The sequence below is a fragment of the Myzus persicae genome, unplaced genomic scaffold (assembly GCF_001856785.1).
Source record: "Myzus persicae strain clone G006 unplaced genomic scaffold, MPER_G0061.0, whole genome shotgun sequence".
In the NCBI taxonomy this organism is placed as follows: Eukaryota; Metazoa; Arthropoda; class Insecta; order Hemiptera; family Aphididae; genus Myzus; species Myzus persicae.
The window spans coordinates 250676-266882 of record NW_019101191.1 but is presented as its reverse complement, the minus strand read 5'-3'; positions in this window follow the sequence as shown (position 1 = coordinate 266882).

The window sequence follows — 16207 nt, the reverse complement described above, 5'->3', positions numbered from 1 at the left end:
ATATATTTATAAATATATATCTCACGCTCTTATTTTTCTCTCTCTCTCTATATATATATATAATATATAAAAACTATCTTTATTCTATTTAATAATTATTATACAAAAGTTTTCTGCGTAACTATTTTTTTTTGGATTTACGAGAGAAATATTAAAACAAAAATGTACAAATTTAAAAATTGACCGATTTTTTTTCCGACGACGATGCCCCGCGTGATATATATATCAAATTATAAAATATTTATGTTTATGTAGAAGTATAATTATATATAATACATTTATTGTGAAAACATTTCTTTTTTCTTTTTCTTTTTAAATGTGATATACATTTTAAGGATCGCATTTGGTTTTATTCTGTATATATTATACATTTTACCGTGTAAGTTACAAAATAATTTGATTTTTTGCCCATCGTAGTTATAGCTATGATATTCATCCTGGTATATAGTTATTAACGGTTCAAACCGATTTGACGTTTTCCTTTTTGAACATTACCTATATAATATACATATGTGTATATGTGTAAACACTACATTTATATATTATGTTTGATAATTATATATATAATGGTTAAAATAGTGACCTCTTTTTTTCTTTCTTTTTTTTGTAAATACGATTTAAAATTTACGAAGCAAAAACACAGTATATATATATATATATCATAATATATACATTTTGAATGTTTTCGAAATAAATTTTTGAGACTGAGGGAAGTGTCAAGCCATTTTTATTTTATTTTATGACGCCTCGCGCGGTTTGGTTTTTTCGTTTCTGGGCATGTAGCAAAAAAAAATATTTCTACAGCAATCCCTATAATATATACTATATATATCATATTTGTGTTTTTATTTGCGATATAAAAAATCGAGTTGGCCAGTACAAATTTTCAGACTCACAATATTGTTTTTTATTTAATTATTTTTTTTTGTACATAAGCCAAAATTAAATTCCCTTCTCCCCACACGCAAACACCTCTACCAACACCACCACCAATATTTCCATACGACGAGTGTACCAATATACACGCGTCTTGCCGTAGCAGAATCGTAATAATCATATTATTGTTCCCACTGCTGCAGCCGAAGTGAGACACTATATATTATAATATACATTTTTGCACAGAAAAAAATTAGGCCGAATGTTAATTTTGAAGGACGATGATGATGGCTATATGGTAACGATACATAATATGAACGTGTGTGTAGTGTGCTTGAGTGTGTGTGTTTGATACCACAAATGAAACATACGTTCGTCGTACACACGTCAACTAGTGAAATACACGATTTTCGCATGTTCGGACATCGATGCCGCCGTTCATCTCGATAATATACTATCTACTGCGAGAGAAATGAATAAAATATAATGTAATATTAAAAAAAAAAAATAGGTCCAGTATAATATATTTGAATGTCATACCTGAGTAATATGTGTGTGTGGTGTGTGTTGTGCGCGTGCTTGTAAATATGCATATAATATTATGTATAACTACCTATACTATATTATAGACGATAATTTTTGTGTTTTCCCCACTTTTTTTCCTCATCGATTCCGGTAGGCATATCGTAATTAACTACTATAAACAGTTTTTTTCACGTGCATTGCAACCCCCTATACATAAAATATAACATTATAATATATACATGCAAATGTATATAAATATTTATAATCGTACAATCAAAAACTATATACGAAAAAACCAACATCAATATTAATATTGATATTGATATATTACATATTAAATTAGTATTCTGTTATATACATACTATATATAATTATATATTATTATTATTATTATTAATTATTATATTATCATCATGTTTTGAAAATGTGAAGAAAACAATTATCGTGTTAAAAGAAATGTACCAATGTTTATTTTTTAAGTTTAAAATATTTTTTTCTCGTGTGCTTATGACTGTTAGCATTGTGTAATATTTTTTTTGTTTTTCCTTTTTAAGCTTGGGATTATTAATTGTATTTTTTTGTTTTTATCCTTTTCCAAGGTCTTTGCGTGTATATGTATAATATATATGTGTGTATGATTTTATCATTATATATGTATGTGAGAATCGAAAAAAAGAGAAAAAAAATAATAAACACTGTCTGATTATTGTAATGAAAATAAAATTACTGTCGTTTTTATTTAAAAAAATTATATGTGATTTATATGATAACACGCGGTCCGTACAACAATAATTTATCCACCATTATACACTTCCCCTTGTCCGGCGATCAGTCCTGTGTCCTTTATTCCGCGTATATATATATATATACGTTGAAGCGTTTAGGTAACGCCGTTGTAGATCGTTATGTGCCGATGACGTACAAGTGTAGTAGCAGTGACCCACGGCGGCAGTCGAGACGAACGCTCTGTATGTATGAATCGACGACAGGACGATTTGATCCTGCGGCTGCGAGCAGGATACGGTTTTCAATGCCATAGCGCAGACGCCGCCGCCGCCGTCTGATGACCTACTTGTCCGTTGCGCTATAAAAACTAGCTCACTTTCCCGTGCGCTGAGAAACGCTGTACGGCGGCCGTGCTATGACATCGGCATCTGCTGTAATTATCATTATTTTTGATATTTATCGTGACGCGCACTTGCGCCAGACGAAAGCGTCGGCTGTTTTGATACCATAATAAATTATGCATTTTTCACGCGAATTACGACCGGCTGACGACGACGGTTAATAATAAAACGGGGGAGACAATAATACGGGTTCACCGTTGACGTTATGATATTATTGTCTGGCAGGACGTGTGGCAGACGACAAAAGTGGTGACTCGACTGCTAGCACAGTCGAGCTCAATACACTGGTGGTCGTACACTCGAGTTAGATGTCTGCTATAAACAGACAACAGTTGTATATTATTTACATACACCGATTAACCGTATAAATATTACCTAACAGATGTACCTGATGTGTATTATAATAGTAGCATTGATTATAAATATTAGTATCAATGATAGTATAAACTGTAAAGTATTGGTTGTAGAAACGGCAGAATGGTCGCCGTGCGGTTAGGAGAGGCGCGTGGTCGACGGCATTGACCTTGAGACGAGATTACAACAATACAACTGTCGATAACACACACGCATTTATGATTTATCAATAGTACAAATTATTATTATATTTATACACAACGATGATGTGATGTGTGCACTGTGCAGTGTGCTACGGCGACCGCGCAGTATAGACCGTAAACGCTTGATAAGATAAATACCACCTCCGTCACTCCACGAGAAAAGTGAACGTTTTGAACTCGTTTGCGATAATACCCATATTATATACGATGATATATGGCTTGAGCGCGATTATATAAATGAAAACCGTTTGCCATTTGAGCGAGGTCGAAGTAGCGACTAGCGGCTTTACTACCAGATTATTATTAATTGTTATTAATTATCATTATATTGTATTATATTAATAACACCATGCGATACGCTTATGGTAGGTGGGTACGCGGTAGGGGTGGGTCCGGGATTAGAAATTATTGTGCGAGTGATATGGTGTCAGTGGTCAGTGACAAGCACAGGGTGGCCCACCGCGATCAATCATTCACGATTTGCCAGTGGTCGGTGTTAAATGTAAAAATGGGAAAACGTGGCGAAGGTGCCACCTTGTATACAATAATACGTTTGTTGATAAACGCGACGAAAGCTTAGAACTATAATATAACTATATTTATCACAATCATGTTTATCAGTTCAACGGAAGAAAGTTATTGTACTGCGGTAGTTCGAAATAGACGATCTACTGCAGAGTCAGATTACGGTAGTGCTCGACGGATGAGCACCATGATAACTTGTAAATACTTGTACAGCCGATCGTTTCCGGCTATGTTGTTAAATTGTATTAAATATCGTTATTATAATTCAGTGTAGTCGTTATGTACAATGTGATCGTTCAGATTTGCAGATTATAACTAGCTAGGCAGGCTAAGCACCCTCAAACAATTCCATAGACCTTCCAGATGAAAAGTAATGAATCTCATAACTTCGTGTTTGGTGCCTATGAATGTATAAGTAATTTATTATATAAGTAATATAGATGCCCATATAACAACTATTTTTTATAAATGATTGGCATATTTTTTTTATGTAGCTATAGGGGCTCGGGAAGTTTTTTGACAAACGATATATTATTGTAACTGTATGCGTAAACCTACCTAAGCACATAAACTATGGGATGAAAGAGATAAGCAGCCATCTTCACTAGGCTCAGAATTCGGGATTATGCATGTGATAACTGATAATATTGCCAGTGGTCAGTCCCTTGTAGGTACAGAGTAGCCCACCCTGATTTACTGTTCACCAGTGGTCAGCGCTATTTAAACGCAAAAACTACAAAACGCGGAGGGGGTGGCACCCTGTACACGATAGTACGTATATTGGCAAACACGAAGAAAGAGTGGAACTGTATTATAATAGTAATAATTATTAATATTATTATATTAATTTATTGTTCAATGGGAGAAAGTTCTGTAAGGAGCCAATTCGAAATGAACGATCAACTGTAGAGTTAGACTACGATGGCGACTCGACGAATGAGCTGTAACTTGTAGATACTTGAACAGCTGATCTTTTACGGTTATTTTATTGTGTTGTTTATACATGGTCATATTATTCAGTGTCGTTGTATTATAATATAATATTATTTACTGCTGCAGGTGCTCACTCAATAGTACATTAGCAGAGGCAACAGACGTGCGTATGGACTATATATAATATAATATATTCTAGATGCTTTATATACTTCAAGGATCTAGGAGACGTTTCTCCCCGTGCCTCCCACCCCTGATCCCCTGGACGCCCCCACCCCCAAACTGAACAATTTCACCCAGACAAAAAATTTAAAGTAAAAATATTAAACATTTATATACACAAAGCAAATCAATGAAAATCAATATAATTATGTACAATAATAGTTAATTTAATATTCATAAATATGATTACGAACGTCATAAAAATACTAATACTAATACAAATTTTACTAATATAAATATTAAAAATACAAAATTAAATAATACTAATCAAAACAATTATACCTAATATTTTTTATTTTTGGAAGATAGCCCATACATGAATTTTATATTAAATATATGGTCATTTGAAAAACTTTAACCTAAAATCATTATTCGTTAGCAAAATTATTACTTAAATCGCCTGTTCTTTAATTAAAAATTGTATAGGTGCAATTGTAGAGTTTCTCATCTGTAGAGCTTCAAATGAAAAGCCCTATATTTGGAAGATTGATAAGGGCTAATGTTGTAGGTAAATTTATTATTTCACCCTTCCGAGATATTATTTATTCTATTTATACCAGTTTTAGACTTTAAGTTATAAAAAAAAACTTATATTTATTGGTTCAGGGGAAAATGTCTCAGTTAGAGGGTCAACGTTCGGTACCGCTGAAGAAATTGATACGAAAAGGCAAGGAAGCGACGGAAGGACGGAATACCACATAACTTATAAGTTATATTATACTTATATGTTTTTGTCGCATGATATTGCACTCGTTCGTGATTATTATCCGTACATATTTTTTTTTATTATAATAATCTACTATACTACGCATTAACAACGGCTGTTGACGATACGAATTTTAATTTTTGAAATTTGCTGAAAACCAATTATGTTCTATAGAGATTTTCCTGAACACAGTCTTCGCAGACCAATTTGTAGTTCAAAAGTACATTATATGTCTATATTATACCTGTAACGTATGCTAAGCCCAACGAACAAACCTGTTGAAGAGTCAACTTAAAAAGTTATGAATATAACAAAACGAATTGTTAAATGATATTGTATACTGATTTACGGATAATGAGACATTTTTTTTATTATTATTGATTTGAAACTTCAGCAGCTAAGGCCATTATTTTTTACAATTTTTTAAACAAATTGTATAAGATATTGCATTAGATTAAATTTTCCACCATAAGTATGTTTTGGGGCTGGGTTATCACCATAGAAACGAATATAATGTAAAAATTACCTAATTCCCAGTAGGAATAATGTATACAATTAATGGTTATTCTTATAAATACATATTTATGGTCCATAAATTGTCTTCGAAATGGAAAATATCGAGTAGCATGCTATGTTAATATGGCGCACTATCACACTATCACCAGGTTTTTTTCAAATATACCGATTTAATATTTTATATAATATATATTATGTACATAGGAAAAATAGTATTTCTAAATTCCTCGTCCAGCCCGGTTGCTTTGAGGAAGGAGGTAAGGTCACTTGATATAACTGTTTCATGGATAAATGTAATTATAAAAGTTTCAGTTGTGTTTGAGTCTTTGTGCTTCTTCGTTGGATCTGCATTCTGTGAAAATGTGTTTTACTGTCATTGTCAACAAGTAACTTATAATATATATTTATAAGTATATATGATATCAATAACTAGTATATAATTTATGATGACCATATTTTCCAAGTAGGACTTGGGTAGTTTTTCGACAATCGTTATGCATATTATTATAATTTTATGAGTACCTATAACATGGTACAATGGGATAATGTAGCGACTTGTTAGTTGTTTCGATGGAAAACACCTTTATGTTATTCATGTACATGTATATTAAGTGTGCACAATAAGATTGGTCGGAGGAACGGTTCTTATATTTTTTACTATTTACTTGGCATACAATATACATGTTATTATATAGCTGTGCAGACGTCGTTATTATAATACCGTATTATATAGTTTGCTGCCGCCACAGTGTTTTTCTACATACGTTTTCTTTGAAACAGCGAGGCACGGGGGTGGCAGAGTTTAACTCGCATTGCTGAGTATGCCGAATATAATAAACTTGGATACTATCGGACCAATAACGATCGTATAAATAACGTGGACAACGTTTGTGGATGTCGGGTGCGTTTTCGAATAAGGACCCCTACAGAGTCGTATCGTTGTACGAGTGCATTATACCTACATGTTTCAGTGCCACTGAAGTAGCGACCAACATATTATTAAATAGATATGCAAGGGGGAAAAACCTAACAAAAATACCAACCGAAAAAAAATGCCAAGAGAAAAAAAAATACCAACCGAAAGAAACTCAATATAATAAATAGAATATAAGGTAATATAAATGATGGAAAAATAACATATTTTAGTATAGTCACAAAATATAAACTAAAATCATTCTGAAGTGTTAGCAAGGATTAACATTGTTGCCTTGTTGGGCTATTGTGTTATGATGGAATATAAACTTTACTTACAAAGCTATTTAGATTTTATATAACATCGTATTGTAAAATAAGGAAATCACAGAATCAAATAAGAATAGGTACAGAGAATATAGTTTGTGCAACTGATATAATATTATGTATACTTAACATGTGAAATCCTGGTAAACAATACCTATATGAAGACGTACAAAAAAAATTCACTTATCATTGCACTGCTATTGCGGATATTTTATACTCAATACTCAAAACTTATCTCTTATAGAGAATGTTTCTATTTAATTAGTATTTTTGGTATTTATGGTTATCAAATAGTATGGATTAAGTTTATAATAAACTACATGTCTACATAGTATTAAAATATATGTTTTCTTCCGGTCGCAGTCCCGTGTGATCCGAAAGTAGGTAAGTCGTAACTCATAAATACTTAGTGTCCGTAAGTATAATACATATTTGTATACCCGTACAGATGTTCAAATGACCCGTGACGATGGGATGCAGCACCTGCTGGTTAAAACTCATTTACGGCAAATATATATATATATATAAAAAATTACATATTATTACAGAAATTCAGGCCCGGCTATATCATTATAATTATAAACGTCTCTCTCGCCACTCATAACCACAGCGATATGTATATAGTTATCGTCCGACCCGCAAGACTTCTGTGCACGCATAATAATATAATATAATATATAATATTATACGAGCGCGTGCGTGCTATATAACGCACGTGTCTGCGATAGTATAACCGTACTGTATAGGTACAGACAGCTGAACACATACATTATTATTATAATGTTATTAAAAATAAATATCAGAGTCGGCTGGCTAATAGTGGCTGTATAGGAGACAATAGCAGTTTATTGTGTGAAGACCACGCTCGAGCTCTTGCGTTATTGTTGGCAAGGAGAGACTGCAGCTGCACGTTCACTCTGGGACCTTAACAAAATATCGGTTCGGGTTCTGGCAGGCAAAAACAACGATTTCGATTTCGTTTCCGATTCCGGTTTGAAAAACTTTCAATCGGAAACCGGTTCTAGAATACTTTTTGGAACTTTTGTCTCCCCTCCCCCTCTAAGATACCAACTAGATCCGATTTGTCACGCCGTAAACCACTCTCGACGCATTGAAGCGATTAAAGAATTTTTCGCATACTATAAAACGAGTCAACAGAACTTTAAGACATAAAAGTCGTCGTAAAACCAACACGCATTCACCGGCCCGCGCAGAATCTAAGCCTCAAGTAAACTTACCCGTCAGTCGATATGTCGAACGTCATAATGTTTAATAATTTCTTCGTTCTACACTCCTAGCCGACAGATTAATGAGGCATCTAATATTGTAATCAGTAGCACCTATCTATAATATTGAACAAGTTAGAAAAGAAACTATAGAGATTTACATTTTGTTTATCTTCTGCAGCTCGTCGTATTGTATACGTTGTATTTTAGTTTCACCAAAAGATCTCATCATTACAGTTTTTATTATTCTCCGAGTTTGCTGTATATAACAATATTATAATGACGTGGGCGCTGCTATCTTGTCAACCCGACTTTTTAAACTTTTAAAATCGATTTTATCTACTTAGCGTCTTTTGCTCGTCCTCCTTTATATAATATAGCGTCGAACGTCGTCTATATTTTAAACGACATAAATACCTACATACAACAATAAATCTGGTAAAATATGTGATACGTGCTTTATTTTTAAATTATTCGACTCGAAGGCAAAATTAATTATCATTTCGGTCGCAATTAATTATTATTTCCCGGCGCGAGTATATGCACAGTATATAATATATTACATATACACATACAGTCAATAATAATTTTTCAGTTACCATAATGTATTATGACTGCAGTTTGTATAATATGCATAATAATAATATAAATAATGATAAGGTTAGGCCCTAGACCTACGGCTGGTATGTCAGTCAACAGTCGTCTACAATAATCTAGACGGTGACAAGAGATTGAATAAAAATATATTTATAAATAATAACAGGTATATAACTATATTATATTATACATAATAATATATCAAATGCTTAACGGTATTGTTATAACGAGTTTTAAAATATCAATTAATTGAATAAATACATGGGCACATATGGCCTTGGAAAACGGCACCTGCTGCAGCCCGAGTGTCGGTTATAACTTATAATATTATTGCATATGTCATTTTATATTGCTTTCACCATAAATGTACCTACTAATATTTAGATACATAAAATTTAAATTTCTGCGTTGTATCACGTACCCATTTTCTAAACCTATATTTTTTAGCATATTCAAATTATTATTTTGCCTCTCGATTTTATAGGAAATCATTTTGCGCAAACAATGATAATCATAAGCACTTTTTCAATGATTAATAATAATTATACATAACATCACAGTATTGGAATTCGATTATTTTTTTTTATCTAATCTGTTCATAGTCTACAGAGTATAGGATACAATAAAATATTATATTTTATTACTATATCGTATATTGTGTATAATTATATACCAAATACCCATATCCGTTATAAATCGACGACCCTGGGACTGTAACAAATCTGTAGTATTTATCAAGACTTTATGTCTATACGAACCACATTTTGAATTCCTATTGTAATATATTCTATTGAAAAATATTCAAAATCGCATAAAATTTGTTTTTCACCTTAGCCACACGTTTTATCTGAAGTCCATTGAGATGGAAAAATTTGAAATAGAATATAAATTCAAAGGGCATGTTTAGTAGTGGCATGTCTTAGATGACCGGCATGAAGACATCCTCGACAGTAGTGCCACATTAGGTATAAAGTTTTATGCACGTCTTCTATGCGTTTGATCTTATGTACTCGCAGTCATTTAACGACTTGGCCAGTATTGCGTTCAAGCAATTTGTGGTGTGGCCAGCTGCTATTGCTGCTGCAGGTTTTGGTAGTGTTGTTGTTGTTGTTGTTGTTGTGATAGTATGATAGCCGTTGGTTAGCTGTTGGTAACCACTACACGTCATGTTCTTGCGATACATAAAGTTGTATTACCTTACCTTTGATCTGTTTCTCGGTCATCTTTGATATCTCACGTAATGATTTGGTCAGCAGCGTCAAATGCATGATTTATAACAACGACGACGTGGGTTGACGGTGAAGCACTTTCGTTCAATGTTGGGGGTGAAATTGGAGGTGGTTGAAGATGGTCGTTTCCACCACCTCAGCCGAGTCTTTGGCGCTGCGCAGGGCTCGGAACTTTTTTCGTACCTTATTGTACGACCTGCTCATCAGCTAGTTGGTGTCATATATATAGCGTTGGAGCACGAGCATCAGTACCGGAATTTCCTTAATAGCAACAGGTTGGTGTGAGTCAACTGAAAAGGACAAATAGACATACCGTATAATCGAACACTGGTAACGATCACGATGATGGCGTCGAGTAGATTTCCAAATCATTTAGTCGTACATTGAGTTGTAATCTATATAGGAGAAGCCTAGCGTGGAGTTTGCCCAAACTTTTTAAAAGTTTTAATACGTCGTACGGTTCATAAAGGTCAGGTTAGATTACTAACCACTTTGGTGGAAGTAATACTATCGTGGTTCCTGCCTCAATTGTGATATCACTGGAAAGATCTATCTATATACATATTATTCACTGATTCCTTGTAGATTTCAAGGCAATATCTGAATATAAAACTTATACCTCTATTAGTCTATTATTATTATTTATGATCTTTTCTTAGAATTTATTACCTACCTATTTATTGCTTACGCACAACGTATATTTGTTGTATTAAGCCAGGTTCTCAAAATCCAATTAATATGTTGGTATCTAAAATAGTTATGCCCTAAACCAGAAACCTAATTCCCATAAGTACCTACTTTGAGTACCTATAATATTATTATTAAGTATTGATTTCATTATTTTATATGAACTATATTATAATCGCTTCGTATTATTCAATAACCACATGGTATATATCAGATCTACAGCGTCATTATAATATTGCGATGCGTTCAATTTTTCAACAATTTTGGTTTAAACTGTTTTCGCCCTTCGAGTAATTCGTTTGGTGTATGACAAAACCCCAGTGACCAAATTTGATTGCCTGGTGACGTTTCTTGTACGTTTACCAATGGTCCTACCCAAAACGTCTCCAGACTCTCCAGTTTTCAATTTTCCGAATATTACAGCGAGTCAATGAATATATAATATATCCATGTGGCTTGTGGCTTGTCACATGCATTTTCAAGGGTTGCGCAATAATAATTCAGAAGTACGTCTATTGTTATCATTAACATTTACTATAATAAGATTATAATATATGGGTGGGCCTAGCTGGACCATTCTGTTCATTGCCGAAAGGCATACAAGACTCGAAGGCTCGGAACGTCGAAATGCACAGTATCACTTAATCCAGAACTGAAATCAACACCATCATAATTTATTCCATATTTATATAGTTTAATTTTAGTTACTTGTTTTTGTCGTATGATGTCCAGATGAAAAAAAAATTGAAGTTTTCTCCAAACCCCTGTTCTTTTCATTGAAATCGCATCCCCGAGCATTCATTCGCGTCCCCCTCCCATAGACGCAATCGCAGACGATAGTTGTTTTTAATATTATATAATATGCATTTTTAGGAATGTGTCTATATAATATTAATTATATAATTCAAATGTGAACGCCTTGTCATATACTTTACGGTGTCTCAGCATCTGTCTGCAACCTGTCTGTCTGGATGTTGTAGGGTCGAAAGGAAATGTGTCCGTGTCGTTTATATACGCGCGCCTCACGTGTACCCACGTATATAATATACGTATCAATTTATCATATAAGCGGCGGAAAGACGCGTGCACGCGTGTGAAATGCGGACAAAAGTCAAAACACGTGCAGTAGCTTAAGATGCAAAAAAACCAATTCAACAGGACGTATATATAAATTATAGATGTATAGATAAAAAATTAAAATAACAGTATTTTTTATTATATTTCCTATCATCTATACTATAATATGATATTCTTTTTTTCTTACGCGTGTGTGCGTTTACCTTATTGAAAATTCAGTGGGTGTAAAATAAAAATCACACGAGCGAAACCCTACGCCTATAGGTATACCGGCTTTGCATATTATTTACCTATATACATACACTTTAATAGTACAATATTATATTATAATACGTCTTATATTATGTACTCATTTCTCGACGTATATGGTATATTACTTTATCATTATACGCATATCGTACACATAGGTGGCCGTTGAAAACAAAAGGGTCTCTGTCGTTTGGTGTGTTGTGTATAATACGTGTATGTGTATATGTGTGTGTGTGTGTGTATGTGTATGTATGTGTGTGTGTGTGTGTGACTGGTCATCGAGAATACAATATGTATAGGTTGGAGGTCACTTGGCGGCCGCCGGACAGACGATCGGCGGCTGCAGTACACGTGCGAAAGTATATACTTACAATAAATTAATATCAAGTATAATATTGTGATGTATACCTACACTATACATAAGTATTCTATATAGCACATCTACAACGTAGGATTAACGCATGTGCAACTGTGCTAGTGCCGAGTGTCATATAGTTGGATGGGCGAGTGGCAAGGGGTCGAGTCCTTGATCTTGAATTAACCTCATTGTTCGCGCAATAATCGCACACTCGAATTACGTACAGCATGCGCGCGCAAATGATATTTTTCATCGTTGTTATTTCGTTTAAAATTTTTACGTTCCGTTTATATTTGTATTGTTTTATTTTTTTTTATCTCATGGTCGTCGTCGTCGTCGTCGTCGTCGATTTTTTTCATTTATTTATTTAGGTAGATTACTGCGATACGTTTTTTATTCGCCCCGAAGGTCTCCGGCTGCAGCGGCGCTTAAAGGGACGCTCGCCGACCGGAAAACGATTAATTTAAAATCGCTCGCCAAACTGCGACAGAGCAAACAAACAATTGGTACTTACGTTATGAGCAGACCACGCGTTAATATACAGACACATTAGGCATTACATTTTTTTAACTCAAAATTTGCACTACCCCCGCATTCACTATAATGTTGTACAATTATAATAATATGTGTGTACATATTGCGCAATATTACCATACCTACGTTCTGTGTATGTTATTGACATATACGATAGCTGATAAGGACGTAACGCTGGAGTCAATTTGTTAGATAATTATATTGCAACTATCGTTATATATTTATATATACCTATATTATGATAAACACAAGTCCATATTTTGCGACCACGAGACACAACCACGTGTGTGACATCGAGACGTGACCTCACGTGTGCACAGTTCAACAATTGCACATAATATATTATGCAAATATAGTGATATATACTGTGCGCACAAAAATACAAAACAACGACCAACGAGTTATTTGTCTTCCAAAGTCGTTCGTTATACGCATAAAATGATTATTTGAATATCAGTAATATCACATAATGTAATGCAAGTCTGTGGTATATAGGACAGATTGTATATAACATTATAATAAATGTTTAGAAAATAAGTCTACGACAGAAACGAGCCAAATAAAAAAATGTGCCCGTGTGCTTACTGCTTGCTCGCTGCATTTTATCCTGTACACAATATTTTATTTATAATATGAGGGCGCGCGTGTACTTATCTTAAAGTGTGTACAGTACGCGTGCGTGTGGGCGTGTGCGAACGGGGCACATGTGGTTATAGGTATATATCGACGGTGCGGTTTTTAAAAAATATAATTTTCATTGAATGTTTCTATAGGTGGTGTGGAGGTGGTGGGTGTGGTGGTAGTGGTAGCGATATACATGTATAATCATATATACATTGTATATGGAAAACATAATAATTCTGATTTCGGGCGCATGTGTGTTGTCTGCAATCGAAATTAGGTATACCGTATATACCGTGCTGCTGGCACGCAGTGACTGGCGAAGGTCGGAAAATTTTGCCATAAGAGCATTTCCTTATCGCGCCCACAAATAACGTTTGTGTTCGCGTGCGCCCGTATATATTATATATTATAATTATGGGTGTGCAATGTGCATGCAATTAAATAGGTTTTTCACGTGGCGACGGATTAGTAGCTTACCGACTCTGTGCGGGTGCATTTATATTTCTCACAGATATCGGAATTGCACATTTTTTTGTTTCTTATCCCCACGTGAAATCGTTATTATATTCATACATTTTAACTTATACATCCGAATTCTTCTACTGAAGCACACGTGCTTAATAAATTTATATATTAATATATACGTCACATTATCGCACATTATCATATAGGTACTTTGCGTAGGTTTATACAGCGCTTAGCATGGTCAATATATAATACGGTACCTATATAAGTAAAGAGGATATGGCCGGCGCCATCCCTAGGCTGCCACTGAAATATTTTAATAAAAATATCATAAACGTTATTTCAAGGTCTCTCATTATATTTATACACGTAGCATGTACCTACATATGTGTATTGTATGTGTATATAAGTTTGTGTGATGTTTATGCACGTCGACACAATAATATTATATATTTATAATTCAAGTTCGCGAGGTCCGTTTTTTTCTTTTTTTTTTTTTTTCGAAAGACAAAAAAAAAACAACTTTGGCTAATATATACGCCCGACTGTCCGCCATAGCACTGCTTAAATGCCTGCACCAGAAGGTCAAACTCTCGTTTTCACCCAGAGCGCCTTCACAGCCCAAGCGTTCCTGCATATCTATTACGAACGCGAATAAATAAATCCTCCGCCACCGATCACCTTATCCAACCCTATACCTATTGACTATAGGATTTCTTCGTAGATCTCTTATTGTGACACTTTGAAATGTAATCATTCTCATACAAATTATTTTATTATAATAATTGATTTTTAAACATATTTTATGGATGCAAACGGAGAGTTTGTACCCTCTACGTCCGTACAAAACATCATATTATTATAATATTATTCAAACACGTTTAGTCGATCATCGCTCGGTGGTGTTGTATAATACTATAAGCCAAATCTGCCGCAGAACTAAAAACGCATCCGGCCGACTCGATAATAACAATAATAATAGTATAATTTCGTGTTATTACATGTACGGGGACACCGTCGCCGCCGCCACCGCCAAGTGCCTGCACGTCAAAAATAATTTTTCTCATGTGCGAAATGTGCATGCAAGGTCGTTCGCGTTTAAAATAATAATCGTCGTAATAATAATATTGTCCTATACACACACATGACGACGTGTATAAGTGTTTTAAGGCCCGTGCGCACCCGGCGGCCCCACACGACAGCGATAAACGTATTATTATACATCGTATTATTGTGCATAATAAAAATGATTTTTTTTGTTATTTATTGACACGTTTTGCACAGTGGGTGCACCTACTCCACACAACAGTCAATATTTCGTCGAGTTTTCGGCTAACCAACACTTACCGTGTTATCAAAATGTTATGTGTTTTACCGTATCCTCCGTCTACGATATTAAAAATGGTAATAATAATAATAACAATAATAATAATATATTGAAAATTGTATCATTGAGCAGGTACGTGTATTATATAGCTGCAGCAACGTTTCCCGGCACGTTTTAATAACGACGCGATAAAGGCGACGGCGCCAACCTTGAACTTGCAATGAATTTTTTATTCGCGTGCCACGTAGTTCAGGACCCTAACCTAGCTAAATATATACCGTCTTATTTTTCTTATACTCATTTATTTAGTTTAGCGTCTATAGGTACTCAAAAACGTGTGTTCACCCTAATGTTAATTCTAATTAGGACATGTATCTAACATGTATCTATAATAATATGTTCGCCATATACGAATTGTTTTTATAGTATACATATTATACATTATATTATACGTCTACTATGCGCAGGTTATACAAAACAATTGAGCTTATGTTTCGTTGGTTGGTATATACAAATGCACAATTTATAAAGAAAAACAACCGTGCGCGTTGTCGTTGTGAGTATTATAGATCAGCTATAAAACATTATTTTTTTGTTGTGAAAAAAAA